A 14,452-nucleotide genomic window follows, 5' to 3' on the forward strand; every position below is an offset into this window, starting at 1 on the left:
TACTATCTATTTTGCTGCCACTTCTGTCGCGTTGTGCTCCACCTATCATCTGCCTCTCTGTGTATTGCTCAGTGTATTTCAGTCCTGTGTTTTCACCTGATTGTTGCCAGACTGTGGCAGTGAATTTTCCTGAGCCTTTCCAGCATTCGTATCTGAACTCTGTCCGTCTGAATATCGACTCTGCCTGTTTCCCCGATTCTGGTTTTTGGATTTCTTTGGACTTTTTGATCTCTGCCTGAACTTTGACGTCGACTTTGTTTGCATCTCGGGATTTGTTACTCAATTAACAGTACTGTGTGCACAGTGCAGGGTCTGCGATTGAATCACTGCTCCAGCGTCCCGACAACGTTGTTATTACAAATGTCGCCTTGTTTTCTCTTTGTAAGAGGAAATGACATTAAATCCTTGCCACAGTGGTCGAGCATCCTTCCGTGGGTCAAGTTTGGTACGAAATTGCCACGATTTGCCGTGAAATGGCTTTCCGGAGATTGTAGGTGAACCTTTTGTATTTTACTTGGTCGCTAGACCTGAATGCCACTGATCTGGCCCTCAGCAGATTGCGGATCTCGTGGTTTCTACAGGGCTTCTGATTGGGCATAGTTGTCTTCAAAAAAACTTGAATGAAATCTGTGACTAAGATTTGTTCGCTTATAGTGGTTGTGTGTGTCTGTGTGTGTGTGTGTGTGTGTGTGTGTGTGTGTGTGTGTGTGTGTGTTGGGGGGTGGTTGTGCTGCTAACGGGGCTGTTGGCATTGGTTAATGGTTAAATTGTCTCTCTATTGGAGACATATAAAAGTAAAAACACACTTTTAAGATAAAGGAAGTAAAAGGGTGAAAAGATTTCAGGGGATCTAGATTGATTTTATCTCTAAGGGAATGTCGATGGCCTAGAATTCAGTGTCCAAAGGGAGCGGTGAATCAGAGTCGTTGACAACATTTAAAATGTATCTGGAGGAGCACAGGAACGATCTCTGGGGCTTTGAGCCGAGTGCTGGAAAGTGGGATTAATACGGACAAGTACTCACTGGTTAGCATGGCCCTGTAACATTGCTTCCCACATTGTCACCAAGCACGACCTTGAAAGAACGAACTATGGGTTTGTGCCTGATGGCGGCACTGTTGGAAAACAAATATTACGTTTAAGTTCCTTCACCTGCCTTCTACAACCGCGAAAACCCCAATTTCCGCCGCGCATCCCCCTTTGGCTCATCTGACCCAGTCCAGAATACTTACCACATCACTCGTCCTATCCTTGAAAACCAGACAGACAGTTTTAAAATTCTTGTCTCTCTTCTCAGCTTTCTTTCCGATCTTATCCTTCCGATCTCTGTGAACTCTGACTCTGTCAATCTCCAAACCACGTTCAGTTCCCCGATCATCTCCCACTGATCATCCCCATACCTTGTCATGCTACAATTATCTTTTAAATGTCGAAGCCGTCCAATTCCTTCAATGAACGTTGTGCTTTCTTAACACGGCCGCTATCTTTAAAAAAAGAACTACCCCATTACTCTAGCTTGTGTAAATATCTTCTAATGATTCAGTATGAATTGACTACGATTCCGAGTAGCACACTGAGCGTAGAACATGGACACAGAACTGAGCAGCCCTTGGCACAAATGTTGTGCCGATCTATATCAATCTACTGCACCGTCGATCCCATAACCCTTCATTTACTTAAGTGAACAGTAGATTCCGCTTAATTAGGACGCAGCGGGACCAGTACAGTTTGGCCCAATTGAGTGGCTGTCCCAATTAGTGGAAGGTTCATGGAAATATTTTAAAACATATAAAAAAGGCAAACTACGTGTTAAATGAGTAACAAATTATTCAAATCAAACGCGTCACAAATTAGAGCACTAATAATGCTACTACAGTACTATAACATTTTAGTTCGTAGGAATTATAATCGTAGGAATTCATCCACACTGTATGCTGCCCTATTCTTTTGATTGACTGTGAACATATCAGCGTAGGCACCTCGTGTAGATAATGGACTGCGTTAATACAATGCACTCGAAACATTCAAGATAATTGTCGAAACCTTCAAATTCTTCGTATTTTCTAATTGTTGAAGTAGTCAAATTGTTTCATTTTCACTCCCGGCCGTCTCCACTGCTGAATACTTGAAACCGCAGCGAGCAATGCATTTCCGAATTGTTTTCCTGCTTACTTCTGACCAGCTAACAGCGGCAATAAAACAGTGCTTCATGGACACAAACGCACACAACAGACGCTAATAAAAACTGCTCGGTCTAAGCACAATGTTCGCCACACAAGTGTACGCGACTGACCCTAGTTAGAAACTTTGGCAACAATCTCGTGTCTCAGTAAACTTGGATAGAGTGCTAAATAAATGAAGTGAAACCCGGCTGATGTTTTCGAACAGCTTTTGTTCCTTCAGAATTGTCCCAAATAAGCTGCTGCCCCGATTAAGCAATGACCCATTTAACCATAATCCACCGTATGTGCCTATCTGGGAGTCTCTAAATGTTCCTCTTGACCACCATCGCAGGCAGAGCTTTCCAAGCACCCATCACTCTCAAAGAAAACATAAAAACAATCTCTGGCATCTCTCCGAATCTTTACTCTACTCTGCTTCCACGTATGTCCTCTAGTACTGGCCATTGCCTCACTGAGAAATGGGCTCTCTATGCTTCTCGTAACCGGAAACGCCTCTCATCCACCTTCGCTCCATAGAGGAAAGCCCTATATCGCACATGCATGCTCTCCAATCCAGGCTGGATTCTGTTAAATTTTCTCTGCACCCTCTCTAAAGCTTCCACATCCTTCCTATACTGAAGTAAGCAGAACTAAACTTGCTTTATTATAGAAAAGTCGTGGAAGCTTTAAATGTGGTGTAACCAGAGTTTTCTAGGGATCCAACACAGCTGTGATTACCTCACAACTCCTGAAAAAAATCCTCAGTCCAACGTCCATCTGCCATTTTTCCACCCAGCTCTGCATTCTGCCTGTATCTCGTTGTTGCCTACAAGAAACTTTTCCACTAATCACAACACCGCCAGTGTTTGTGTCATCTACAAACTTACTAACGCACCCTTCCACTTCCTCACCCGTCTCCTTTGCAAACATACTAACTCACCGTTCCTCCTCCACACCCATCTCCTTTGCAAATGTACTAACTTGCTCTTCCACTTCTTCATCTATATTAAAAAACACAAACTGTAGGTGTCACAGACAATCCCTATGGAAAACCACTCATCACCAACCTCCAGGAAGAATACCCTCTATGTTCCACCACGCTCTGACTTCTACCGGATAGCCAAATCTATTCCGTGCAGCTAAGCTTCCATGGATTCCACGTCTCACGTCTGTCTGGAAAAAGCCTGCTTTGAGGAATCTTGTCAAATACATTTCTAAAATCCATATACAACACATGCACGTCTCTATCTTCATTATCTTTGTCATAACCCTCAAACATGCTCGTGAGGCGCGATTTCCCCCTCATAAAGCCAACAAGGTTTCGTAACAAAAATTCCACCGGATCCTGTTGTGACCGAACGAATGAACCATTGCACGAACTTTTTAAACTGAACTTCATTCGCTCATGTTATGATTTTGTGACACAAATTATTTTAACCCTGACTTTCATACGACAATATTTGATAATAGTTTCAATTAAAAAACAATCATTTTGGTGAATGTATCCAAATATCAAATAGTATATTACGAAGCGCATTGCAATAGCAATTTACAAGTGCCACTCGTTCACTTTAATTCAAATCTGGTTAAAATTTATTTAAATTTTCTGGATACACATAAACCATCTGTTTAAGTTACTGATTACATTTAATCGACAACGATAAGCAAACAACTTGATTAAATTTATTAACGGACGATTAAGGTAGAATATTTAATTAATTTGTAATAGCCATATTTAAAATTAATTACACTGGTTTAATAATTTCCGTTTTTTTGTAACACAGCAAAATCTCCAGAAGGTTATTTGATTGATCCTTTGCCTCAAAAGACGTTGCTTGTCTGAGTTGAATCTTTACCTTATTTCCTTTACTTATCATGCGGATTTAATTAGCATTGTGGTTCGGTTTTATCAATAGTCAGTGTAGCATTGAAATAGATACAATATTAACAAAAGAAAAGTATTTGTAGGCATATGAATTTTAGACCGGAATTTTCAATGGTTAAAAAAGCAGTCAATTAGCATTATACTGAAATCTCGTTGTTGACATTCTGACAATAATATGTCAGAGTATTATAATTAGTTTTACTATAATAAGTCATCCTGTAGGAAGAAAGTAAAGCTGGTTCTACTTTGGAGCACAGCATGTTCATTTGGTTACAACGCACAGAAAATGCTGGCAGAACTCAGCAGGCCAGGCAACATCCATGGACAGAAGTAAACACTCGATGTTTCGGGCAAAAACCATTTATTAGGTCTGGGAAGGAAGGGGAGAAGTTAGAATAAGAGGCTGAGAAGAGGGGAAGAAGCAGTACAAGATGGCTGGTGATAGGAGACACGGGGACGGGGAAGGTTTCTAGTAAAGATCCAGGAAGTTGATTGGTGAAAGAGATAAAGGGCTGAAGAAGGGGAAATCTGATAGGAGAGGACAGAATACCGTGGGAGAAAGGGAAGGTGGATGTTCACTAAAGGGGACTGATTGACAGGTAATTGTTTGCTTTATTTGAGGTCTTGAATATACATTATGTGATTGGGCACCATCCAATGTATTAGCGCCAGAAAAGCATTGTAATTTATTCGGAACTGCCTACACGCAGCGTATGGAATAGCTACTCTCGTGGCAAAGAATCAATAGGCATGAACAGAAGTCGTAATCAGTATATTCCTTTGTAGAATTCCTGTCTGAGAGAATCACTTAACTGGAACAATGCAATTACTTCCAAAATCCAGTAGATCTCCTTTAAGTTTTGTTATTCGTGCAATTCCTTTATAATATTGTCACGTGGTTTGCTAGTTATAATCACGCACCCTCCAACATGATTTTTATTTTATAAAGGAAGGTAACTGACTAAACTGCAGGACACACAGAATTATAGTTTGCTTAATTCAGTAGCCTTTTCTTAGTGCAGAACCTTGAGTATAAACATTATTTTGAAATGCAGACAATAGAGAAGATACGAAGAGTCAGTTCGAAACAACTCCTAAGTTTTCCTTTGTCAGTGAATATGGATAGTAGGAGAGGGCACCACTTGTAAGGTCAGACTAAACTGATAGATTTGTTGAGGTATGAAATTGGAATACCTGATTGCAAGGTGCATTTAATTCTTTGACATTTGTGGTAGATTCCAATCTTTCACTGCTGGACAATTATTTCACCACAGTTTATTTTACTTTATTCAGAGGAATACACTTTGCATTTCATTACTTTGCAACTGTTCTGTGAAATTTCAATAGAAACCAGTCATTGACATAGCAGAAATCAGAATTAAACTGATAGGATAAAGAGAAACAAAATTATAAATTCACACACACAGCATCAATGCTATTATAAATGCAGCGGTCTGATGTTATCATCTACACTAGAGATTCTGCAGATACTGAAAATTCAGAGCAACATGCAAAATGCTGGAGGAGCTCAGCAGGTCAGGCAGCATCTATGGAGCAGAATAACGATCGACTTTACGGCCCGAGACCTTCATCAGGACGGATACCATTAGTTGGATGTCTTCATTTGACTTCGGGTCCATGCAAACAAAAGCTGAATCTGCGTCTGCGTCAGCATTCTCTACTTTACCTGTAATGAGAGAACACGAACAGAGAATCCAGTGAACTTCCGAGAGAGGCAAACTGTCAAACCGACCGAATGGATCGAAAGAGTACAATAACAAAATAAAATGTTTTAATATTTTCCTTGTAAATTGTTTGATTTATTATCAGCTAGAGGCTGCATTTTTACAGGAAAAAGATTGTTCGATGGGCTCGTTTCGTCTCTATGTTTCCACTCAACAACTGATGCGTCACATGTCAGATGTGAAGGAGTTGGTGTATTTTACCGTTTGCTACTTAATCTGACACCTGGTGCCGCGTGGTGTAATGTCTGTGACTGTTCATATTTTCTTTAACCCGCCTCAATGAACTAACACTCTAAAATACACTGTTTACAGCTTTACATATTATTTCCGTGAGCAAGAACCACTATCTGCGTTAAACACAAAGAATGAATTGTCCCTTGACATGTTTTGAACTGTTGTGTCGTTGGTCAGCACCGCTGGACGTAAAAGGAGGAATATTGCAAAACAAGGCTGTAAGTGATCAAGGTGTGTTATGGAGCACTCGGCTTCATTACACAATAGATAGATGTCGAAAAGTATAAGGTGCGCCCGAAGGCACTCTTTGAATAATGCCCACATTTTTAGTCTGCATAATGAAGGACAACTTTTTTTTTGCACTGAAAATACGGCAAACGTTTAGTAGTTTCTTCATTGGAATGAGTAACTTGCCTCACGAGCAAGAATTGAAAGGATTGCAATTACACATAATGGAGTTCAGAATCATGTACGCTGATGTTTTGAAGCAAATAAAATCGTATTGTGCATGATGAAGATGAATATTGTGAAAGTTTCCACGCATGAGTGACCTACAACAAAGAGAAACATACACAAAATTAAGTAGGAACTCAGCAGGTTAGACAGCATCTATGGACAGGAATAAATAACTGCGGTCCTGACCATCGACTCTACATTCCTCTCCATAAATAATGCCTGACCTGCTAGCATTGTTTGTCTAGTTTGTCTAGCATTTACTATGTGTTACACTGGATACCATCATAAGCAGAATCCTGTGTTTATAATCTGCAGCTAAGGGATACCTTTTCTGAATAAAGAGCAACCGTGGACTGAAAAAAAGGTTCGAGGATATGTTACAGAGTACAGATCATTGTGTATATTGGAGATCCCGTATTTGCACCAAGTAGACTGGAAAACCCGAATGTATTGATAATGAGATCACCTACGATCTCAATGAATGACAGTTCGGGAGTTTGATCGGTCCACTCATTTTTCTATATTGTATCTTCCTGTTTTTTTTTGTTTTTTGTTTTTTTTTATCGTGACTAACTTATCTGGTCGTATTCCGTTTTGAGCCTTCTGGTGAATGTTTCAATATACAATTCTCATAGAGCAAGGGCGGCTGTGGTCAAAACAACGCTTTACACTACCAGCGACCAGCGTTCAATTTCTGCCGCCGTCCTGTAAGAAAATTTTACGTTCTCCACCTTGACCGCGTGGGTTTCCCTTGTGTCTCCGGTTTTCACCCACACTCCGGTTGCTTGATTAATAGATAGATAGATAGATAGACAGACGTATTTTATTGATCTCGAGGGAAATTGGGTTTCGTTACAGCTGCACCAACCAAGAATAGAGCATAAATATAGCAATACAAAAACCACAAACAATCAAATAGCAATATGCAAACATTGCCAGATGGAAATTAGTCATTGTAAATTGTTCCGTGATTAAGCCAGGCGCAGCTGCGCAGATCAATCGGTAATTTAAATTGCATGAACGATGTCCTGAGTTTTAGGCAATAACCTCCATTCAAAAATAATAGGACTAAATACCAAATATGACAGCATTACGGTGCACGGGACAACGCGTTCCGGTTCCCATGAGTACAATTGAAAGGAATGTTGGGTCGGTGATAAGACGCACAGAATCATCATTACTGGCAGCTACGCTGAACGTAATCCGCATTGCAATGTAGAAGTTGAAATTTTAAATAATGACAACAATGAAGCATAACTCTATGACGGTGGTGTCTGAAAAGAGGATGCTGCGGAAGTTGCATGTCATCTTGGACAATGTCTCCCATGCACGACGTAATGTACTGGTTGGGCACAGGAGTACATTTAGCCAGAGACTCATTCCACCGAGATAGGAAGTCATTCCTAGATTTTATTTCTATTTAATTATTTACGGCGAGACTGTAACGAAAACCAATTTCCCCCGGGATCAATAACGTATGACTATGACTATGACTATGACTATAATGACACAGTATATCACTATGGAAACGAACACATGAAAATTCTTCAGTTATAAATCACGAAATGTTGGACGCACTGAGCAGGCTACGCACAGCGGCGCAAAACGGGAAAAAGCTAACGTTTTGAGTCCAAAACCACTCGTCTGGACAGGGTGGAGACGAATTAGTTAATGCGACAGCTAAAAGCCGATTATGCCACTTTCTCATAGGCGTTGCCAACAGCGGGGCCATGGATTGTGCCCAGCAGGCTAGGCTGTACTAATGGAGAGAACAAAATTTGAAGGAAATCACAGATGGATTACTGATAGAAATGGTCATTTCTGGTGAAAAATGAAAGTGTTAACTATACGAAGCTGGATAATTTGACTTTTCAGGCGCGAGAGAAGATCGAGTGAAACGTGTGCAATAAGTGTACTTTTTTCTGACGGTGTGAAATAATGTAGTCTTTACGATCAGACAATAAGAACAGAAAATGAAGGAAGGAAAGGTATGAAAACAAAGATTGAGTTTAGAGCACAGAAACGGGCCCTTCAGCCCACTTCGCTCCGAGAGACCCACCTATGCTCATCCAACATTACTCGCATTGGTGTACAGCATTCGACACCTTTTCCAGACAAGTAATTACTTTGAGAAGGTTCCGGGATAATTTGGAGGGATGTGGACTAGAAAATAAATTGCTAATATTTAGATGTTTGAATGTAAGGTGGAAAACCTGAGGATATCAACTTAGGAGAAATGAATAGAACGATAGCGTATTCTATGAATAGACAGAGACTGAAAAGTGTTGGGGTTCATAGTGGTCTGCGTGTTCTTTTACGTAAAGCATTGAATATCAAGAGCAGGTTGTTACAGTTTCTTTTAAATATTGTCTGGAACTAATGCCGTAGAAATTTCACTTTCACTTGCCACATAGATCTTCCCGCAATAATACGTGGACAGCTTCATTTGATGAGGAGTTGTGATTAGATTTGAGCAATATACATCATAAACAACCATATGTCCTTATCATGGGAAGGAGTTAAAATTCATGAAGTTGCTGAAGGGTATTTAAGAACTGCCCTGAGAATCTAATACGATGATGTCCTTGCGCCTGTATAATGATTTTCATCATTTCCTTTGGTGCAATTTATGGCTTCAACCATTGCCAACCGACAACACAACGCCAAGGTAGCGCAGAGGCAGAGCGACGTTATGACAGGTCGGAGCGTTCTGGAGTTCGGAGCTCAATGCCGGTGCCATTCTGCAAGAGGTCAGTAAGTACTCCCGGCGGAATGCATTGGTTTTCCCGGATGCTCCGCTTTCCTCACACAATCAAGAGACCGACCGGGTAGGTTAATTAGTCATTGTATATTGCCTCTTGATTAGGATATGGTTAATTGGGGTTGTGCAGCTGCTGGGGCGGCGTGCCTGGAATAGCCAGAATGGCCTACTCCGCGTTGTATCGCTAAATAAATGAAACGTATCTCGCTGTATAATGAGATCTAATTGTCCAAATGACTGACACAACTTCCTGTAGACTACATTCCAGTTTTCCGTAAAAACGGCTATAGTCTGAACTCCCTACAGCGTGGAATGAACAGTCCTTGTAGATATTCGTGGATGGCATTGTGCGTTGTTGTGAGATCGGTGCCGAGAATCATCAACACCACGCGAGATAAAAATAAAGTGGCCATAAATGTGGATTCACTCTCCTCACCGAGAGGCATATCTATTTTCCTATTCCATCGAAGATGTATCTATCTATCTATCTATCTATCTACCTACCTATCTATCTATCTGTCTAGCTATCAATTTATTTACTTACTTATTTAGGGATATATGCAGAATAGGCCCTTCCGGCCATTCGGGCCGCACCGCCAGCAAGGCCCGATATAACCCTGGCCTAATTACTGGACAATTCAGAATGACCAACAAACCTACCACCCGGTACGTCTTTAGGCTGTGGAAGGAAACCGGAGTACCAGGAGGAAACCCATGTACTCCACGGGAGAATGTACAACTTCTTACAGAGGACGTTTCTCACCCAATTATTCACGCCGGTCGTGTCGGAGACCCATCACTAAATCAGCACTCTATCATTTGCGAGTTATTAGTATGCTAATTCTTATCTATTGATCCTATTGCATTTGACCTTAAATAAGTCTGTTTACAAGTGTGGTCGATTGGTTTATGATCTTAGAATTAAATTAGAAACGCCAAGAATGGCTCCGTTTATAGTGTCATTCATCAATTAATATTTATACACGTTCTTCCAGCTTTACCTTATTGAGACCCGATTGGTGAGGCATTTTAACATTATAGTTCAGTTTGTCTCCGCATGTTCAACAGAAATCCGATTATATAACAGTAATTTTAGTTGACGCTCACATATGTTATTGTATCAGATCGTCGGAGAGGTCTGATTACTAATACAGTACTACAGTAATGATCGTTTCAATCTGCTCATTGCCGACCTTCTGTTGTATTTTTATCTCTTGACTGGAAAGTAAAGCACGGAATGGATGTGAGCCTTTTGACAAATTGTGCTTACTTTTCCGGGTGCTGAAGTTTGCTTTCACAGTAGATTGTGAAGGTGGGTGCGTGACGACACAGGAGTATGTTGCGTCCTTCTTCCAATCGGCTGAAGTCAAGTAAAGGAGGCTTCTGGTGTTGAAGGTCATGTCCTGTTGAAGTGCAGTGGGGAAGCTGGTAGCGTTCGAGTAGAATGCGGCTCCGTCCTTCTGCCACAAAACGGTTATGTCATCGGGGTAGAATCCCGTTATCATGCATGTGAGCGTAGCGATGCTCGCAGTTTAAATCTCCTCTGCAGAGGGGGGAAAGAGACGTACCCTTGGTTCCAGTGCTTTGGCTGCAAGGGAAGGTCAACCCGTGTTAATCTCCAAAAACAGTCTTTCCGAAATGTGGTTGAAACGAAACGGTGCAAATCCACAGCAGGAATTGTAGTATCTGCGATGAAGGAAACGGTGTCTCTTTTTGCATTTGACAGGTTTCCTAACTATGCGCTGGTCAATTTGTTCAAGAATCCGTGGTGAGCCGTCTTGTTGTTAGTGAGCCGCTAAGGGTAATGGTGATGATAACTTTCTGTTTCGAAGCGTATCACGAGGGGCGTACCACGGTCCTAAGAGATTTGTTGTTTCTGATATAACGATTTGTATGTGCATATAGAAAATATCATTTCTGAGTAATGCATAAGAATAAACTTGGTGGTGGTTTGAATCGCGATGAAGAGCTTCAAAAGCTGCGGCAATAATGATCAAATACAGTGTTAGATTGTGCGGCAGCAGATGGACAAATGCGTGTCGATGCAGCTTGGGAACTGAAGAAGGGGGTATGCCATGAATAGAAAATAGCTCATTATTAAGGAACATTTATGAACAGAGAGACATTGCGGTTTAAATCCATAATTCCCCGGAAGTGGCAGCACGGGTAGTTGGTGTGTTGACAAAGCAACACGGCATACTTGCTTTCACAGGTCAGGATTAGCAGATGAAATTTAGGACGCTCTGTTTCAACTTTATTAAAGACTGGTGCACTAGATTTTGCCCTCTAGTCACCTCGTTGTAAGGTGAATGGCATTGCGCGGTAAAGAGTTCATAAGAGATTTAACTGTATGTTAACTGGATTGGAGAACGTCAGTTATGGGGAGCTTGTTTTTTTTCAGAAGTGAAAGAAACTGAGTCGTGACCCGATAACACCACGCAGAATTATCAGTGACACTGGTAGGCTAAGTAGACAAAAGCATTTGTATGTGTAGACTATGAAATCCAAAGACAGTATGTACTAAAGTTAAGTGGAAGGAGCTTTAGAGGGTACCTTATGTCACTTCATTTGGCAGACATTTAGTCGATCACTGAAATAGGAAAGATTTTTTTTTTCTGTTGCTGAAAATTGGATTGAGGTAGATGTGAAACATCTTTGAACATTGGGGTCAGAGAGCCAACTGTATTTCTGTGCAGTATTTTATGACTACAACTTTTTAGAGGGGTAGTACAAGGATACAACTATTCGAATGCCTGCTGCAAGTATCCAGAAACATTGATTTCGGTCTGGACCTGCTCTACTGGAGTTTATACAGTTGTCGTGTGGCTGTGCGCGTTCTATTTTAGGTTCTCCGATTTCCATATCGAAGAACATGCCAGTGCTAGCCACGTCGACTACCATAACTTACTCTTAATGTAGAGTACAATCTTCGAAGAGTTGTTGAAGCTACGAAACAATAAAACAGATCAAAGTGGAATTCGCTGAATAGGTGCTGAAGCGGGCTTGGTTTCTGTCGACCGAAGGGTCTGTTCCAATGCTGTCGGGTCCTATGACTTCAACATTTCAGTCGACGAATTCTTGGGTGGAACGCTATCGGTGCACCACTTGTCAGAAAACCTATCTTCCCTTGAATAAGATAATGCATTATGACTCTAGCAGAGGGCAACCCGTTCACCATCATGCCTGTTTTCCTCTGAATACTGCTGCCTGGCATCCAGCAGTTTCTGTTCCTCTTTCTGCATCTACACTGCTTTGCATTTCGATTGCTGCTATTGCACCCATCTTTTGCGTTTCGTGTCCTTTTTGATAGGGGAGCAGCTGACTGATTGTCCTGCACCGAGCAGGAGTATTCTACCCCGCTGTCCCACTCCGCCACGCTGCTGGTCAAACGGCCGACTGTCACGTACTGACTCCCGATCTTTGCTGCTTATTCTGTTTGAACGCCAACAGCCCTTTCCTTCCCACCCACTGTCGAAGAGATGGAAACCTCAGCTGGAGTTGTAGCGATCACTTCACACACCAGTGTGGCAGTTTTGTTTATCCAGATTTCTTCAACGGTGGGATCTCTGAGAAACAATGAGAATTCTGAAAGACGTACAGTAACTGAAAGCACTCATGACGAATCTGAAGTTTAGCAGGGATTTCAACTTTGTAATAACCTGCTACACGTTAAGAGCTTAAGGTGGAAATTGTTCATTTTAAATCATGCTTAAGTCGTCTTTTCATGAACCCTTGAGTTAGATCACGACTACACGCTATTCTTCTATACTGAAAAGAAAGGAAAATGGTTGAAAATTAATAACATATCGTCATTCATAGACAAGTGTGGCGAAGGATAGGGGGAGAGATACAGCCAGACATCCCCGGAAAGTACGACAGTGATAAAACACTGGCATGGGGAAGGGGCAGTGGCTTGTGGCAAAACAGTGAATGGGATGCAGCGAGACAGAGAGATTGACTGAGGGAGGACAGAACACAGGAAGCTAGAAGATGGAAGTGAATGTTAGATGGGAAGAAGTGCTAAATAAATATGCAGTGTTCGATCTAATTATGCAAGAATGAAGGACCAGTTTACCACAAGGTTTAACTGTCTGATAAGTCGAGTGGCTGCCTCGACTGCTTTCTCCCTTTCATTTTGTTTCTTTTCCAAAACTTTCATCATTGCATGTTGATACCAGCTACAGATATAACACACCAGTGAAAATTAATGGGCTGTTAAAATTGAAAGTTCAAGATGATCACGGAAGATTTTTTTTTACGGCTCCTTTCCTGTGCTTATCTTTTAAGATGTCCGGATTCCTTAGAATCATTTCAGATATACAAATTATATTCGATGCATTAACATGATCGGAAATCAATATTCACTGAAGCGCCATGACGTCTTCTGACTGCACTTCGCAATATTTCTTGTAATTCTTACCTCTGATATTTAATGTTTGCTGCCTAAACATTCCGACTCACATTCCTATCTGTCCCTTACCCGAATTGGAACTGGCACGCATCTTAATATTTAGTAGCATGGTTATTTTAAAATCTTGTCTGTAGATGATTGCAGCCCACCAAATGTAATAGTGAGTACGAAAGTGGAAATACTGCAGGTATGGATTGGAAACTGCTTCTTACCTGACTCAGCTCGTATTTCTTTGCGGATGTTGCTGCTGGTTGCAGAGTGGGATACTTGGCACGAGTACACAGCACCACTGGCCCATTCGTTCACAGGCACTTTGAGCACACTTGCTGAGGTAAACGTTTCGCTTGAACTTTCAGTGGAAGAAGTGGTGGTAAAGCCGGAATGTACGGTTTGTCCGTTTTTCTGCCAGGTCACTGCGATGTTTTCAGGTAGGTATTCGCGCATGAGACAAATCAATTCCACAAAACCCTGTGCTTTTTGTTCGGCAGTTGCAGAATAGACAAGAGTGATGTTTGGCGGGGTCGGTTGTTTTGCTAAAATTAAGAAAAACAGAAGTCTTTGAAATGATTGGATCAATTTTACGTTGTTCTTCTGACAGCTTGTAAGGCATAAGACAACTACAATATTCCTTGCATCATAAGAATCTCTACATGTCAAGAGCTACGTTAGCGCTTCCACGACCTTTCGGCTGAAGGGATGACTGAAGCTGAGATATTTCCTTCAGTATAATGGTATCACAGCTTATGGTGATTTGTTTTTATACCTTGAATGGTACTTTGAAACTTTGCCTGATTAATC

At 41.3% G+C, this 14,452-nt stretch overlaps 1 pseudogene; it reads right to left on the reverse strand.

Moving 5' to 3' along the window:
• Nucleotides 1-14,452, reverse strand: part of LOC134352498 (Ig heavy chain C region-like) — a 38,049-nt pseudogene that overhangs the window by 13,593 nt on the left and 10,004 nt on the right.

This window comes from Mobula hypostoma, chromosome 10 (assembly GCF_963921235.1).
Source record: "Mobula hypostoma chromosome 10, sMobHyp1.1, whole genome shotgun sequence".
NCBI lineage: Eukaryota > Metazoa > Chordata > Chondrichthyes > Myliobatiformes > Myliobatidae > Mobula > Mobula hypostoma.